Raw genomic sequence first — 3,301 nt, forward strand, 5'->3', positions numbered from 1 at the left:
CTCCATATTTACCTCTGGAGTAGGATTTTCTAGGCTACTTAGTACTTTGCCTGATCGGAGTTCTAATTCTTTCACATTCTCCTTGCCTTCCCTTCGGGGATTATTTCCTGTATTGCTAGGGAGTCCGGTGCCAAATTGTCTTTTGATGTCACCCATCATGCTCATTAATTAGTTCGTTTGATCCTCAAGTTTAGTCAATGTTCTAGTTGAGTGGGTGAATTCAGACTCCACTTACTTTATGTCTATTCTCATTAACTGCATCTCTCTCTCAATACTATCAAGTCGTTGACCATATGCAGTATGGTCACTTGGGGTGACCCTTTCCTGAGGTTTTTGAAAATAAGGAGGTTTATAATGGGTATTTTTTTACTTCATTCGAACTACTACCTCTCCCTTGGTTTCCTACCCATCTTAGATTTGAGTGATATCTCCAGCCAGGATTGTAGGTATTCGAATAAAGATTTCCACCCCTATTTCCAATATAGTTCACATCCTCAGTAGCGTTGTTGACGAAGTTAAAGAGTGATTTATCTTCTCCATACATAGATGATTTATTAGCAGCTTTGATACGGTTAAGTCTATCCACTAATTGTTGATACTTTTCATCCTCTTGGACAGCCTTTACCGTAGTGGTTTTCTAGCTATATGTAAATCATTCAATTAGTCACTGGTAGGAGTTTAACCCTATGCTCTCAATGATTTCATACTCGCCCTCATACGTCATATTCATAAGGGCTCCTCTTACTGCTCTATCTAGTCATGATCTTGCATTTGCATTCAACCCATTATAGAACACCTGCAATCGCATCCACTCCGGGAATTCATGGTGTGGGCACTTTTAAATCAACATTTTGAAGTGCTCCTACATCTCATAGAAACTTTCCCCTTCCATTTGTCTAAATAAGAAAATCTCTCTTCTTAGTTGAACCGCTTTGCTAATAGGAAAAAAACCTTTTGCAAAAAATTTCCAACAAGCTCATCCCACGTTGTGATAGACCTTGGTGCCTGTGAATCTAACCAAGAAAAGTCATTATCAATAAAAGAAAAGGGAAACAACTGAAGACAAATAGCATCATCGATGACCCCGTTGTACTCAAAGGTATCACAAAATTAAAGAAATCATTTTAAGTGTTGATTCGCATCCTCTATCATTATGCCTCTGAACTGCAGATTATTCTAGATCAATTGAATTATTGTCAGTTTAATCTCAAAATTATTTGTTGTAATAGCTAGCCTTGTTATACTCTCCTGAACCATTTCAAGACTTGGTAATACATAGTCTCTTAAGGATCTATAGTTACGAGCCATGCGCACGTTTGTAGGTAGTTGTGGTGGTGCTGGTGGATTTCCTAGAGAGTTTTCGTCAATGTCGCCAAACAATGGATTCTCATGTGGTACATTCCCTGCAACAGGTAGCGGTGGGTCTTACATCTGTTGCTAGTGCTACTATTGCTGTCAGCAAATTCTTTGAATTATTCTTTCTAGGTTTGTGGCTCTTGCATGGATGTTCCCTAAAACCCAGAGAAAGAAGATTAGTAGCAATAAACAAAGTAAAATTGAATCTATAACCTAAAATTTTCTAATTATTCATTTTGAAGTGCAAAAATTAAAATGAACTAGTGACGTTTCCTCCCCCACCACAGCACCAACAACTTGACCGCCTTCGAACGTATTAACGCCCAAGGTGTGAATACTGCAGTAAAAAATATATAAATGAGGTAGTATCCGCAAGTATACAGGTCCAGTTGTAATATAATTACAACGAAGTAGGTGAGTACTTCGTGGATTGTACCCAATGGAGGCGAGTGGTAGATCAATTTTAACCTAAACATAGAAAGATCTAATTAGTAATTTTAGTCAGTTATAGTATGATCGTAAAGGTAAAAAGGAGTTTTTAAGGTTTTTATGAATAATAAAATAAATTAACATAAAAGAAATAAAATTCAAGAGATTGAAGAATAGAAATAATCGAATCTGATTATGATGATTAGCATGCCTCGGTAATCCCCATCGATTGTCACTTCGGGTTCCTCGTCAATTAACTAGTCGCTATCCTAGCAGGATCTTCCGATCTTCCACTCAAATAACGAGTCGACAAGGACTACTTGTCTTCCGATGTCACAGTCTAGATCGGTTTGGGGTGAAGGTGTTTGCGAGTGGGCCATACCAATTTTGGGTTAAATCCTACCTTGATGTGTTCCCAAGGTTGTTAGGCCTACGGTTTGTTTTACATTATTCCTTTCCCAAGGAGCAGATCCGTTGAGTATCCCTACAAAATAGTTAACATATCATCCATCCACTCGCTAATGCCCTATAGAGGGATTAGTTCCTCATGGTCTCCATAGACAATAATAACATCGATATAAAGAGAAATCATGTTAAATAAATTGACAATATATAGTTTACAAAGGAGCTTGACTGCATTAAGATTGATCGCGAATCCACAAGGTTTTATTGTCTCCACAATTTAGATCTCTCCAAATAGAACAAAGAATAAATAGAAATAAATCTAACCTAAGAAAATAGAGAACTAAACTAAATTTAAAAGACTAATTCTAAGCTAAGTGAATGTTGTCTTTTACATGTGACAAAGGATCCTATTTATAGATCTCAAGTGGTGGTCGTCCTTAACCCTAGGTTAGCTAATGTTCTTGAACTTTAAGTTTGATAGTGCAGACCAAAATGCTCATTGACTCGTGTATAATTCCCGTCCAGAGTTGATGTCGCGACACACTAGGACTTGTGTCGCGACATAGGAGTCATTATACTCCTTTTGGGATATCTTCAAGGGTATGTCGCGAAACCCTTAGTCTGTGTCGCGAAAACGAAGGTAGTTTTGTGATTTCTCCATTATGCTCCCTATGTTGTGACATAGTGGCCAATATCTGTTTAATATGCCTTCTAACAGTTTCCTGCACAATTATAAAGTTCGTTAGCTCACCCTTAGGCCTCATTCGGCCCAAGGTCAATAAAAGACTCAATTTGCACATTTTATTGAACTTAAAAAAACTTACTAAAACATAATTAAATCCTAATGGTAATGCTTAATTTGAAGCTCCTAAAGTATGAAAACTAGTTTAATCTACTACACCAAATTACAACATATCAATATTCTTCTATTTCCTTGAGTGAATAACAATTTAGGAGTTCCTTCCTCCCATAAGAATCTTTTGTGACATCCTCTCGTTTGCTCAATTCTGGACTTGTCACCTTTTGATGCCTTTCTGATGGTATACCAATGTGGTCATTATCATCTTGGGAAGGAGTTAAAGCTTTCTTCGGAGTTGGCTTAATTAAAGCA

At 37.3% G+C, this 3,301-nt stretch overlaps 1 non-coding gene across 1 annotated transcript; it reads left to right on the forward strand.

Annotated features, from left to right (window-relative positions):
* Window positions 1-818: 818 nt before the first annotated feature.
* LOC128040133 (small nucleolar RNA R71) lies at window positions 819-924 on the forward strand. The gene has a single exon (XR_008194793.1). It is a non-coding gene; the product is annotated as a small nucleolar RNA R71 (small nucleolar RNA).
* Window positions 925-3,301: the final 2,377 nt, after the last annotated feature.

Source organism: Gossypium raimondii, chromosome 3 (genome assembly GCF_025698545.1).
Source record: "Gossypium raimondii isolate GPD5lz chromosome 3, ASM2569854v1, whole genome shotgun sequence".
Taxonomy (NCBI): domain Eukaryota; kingdom Viridiplantae; phylum Streptophyta; class Magnoliopsida; order Malvales; family Malvaceae; genus Gossypium; species Gossypium raimondii.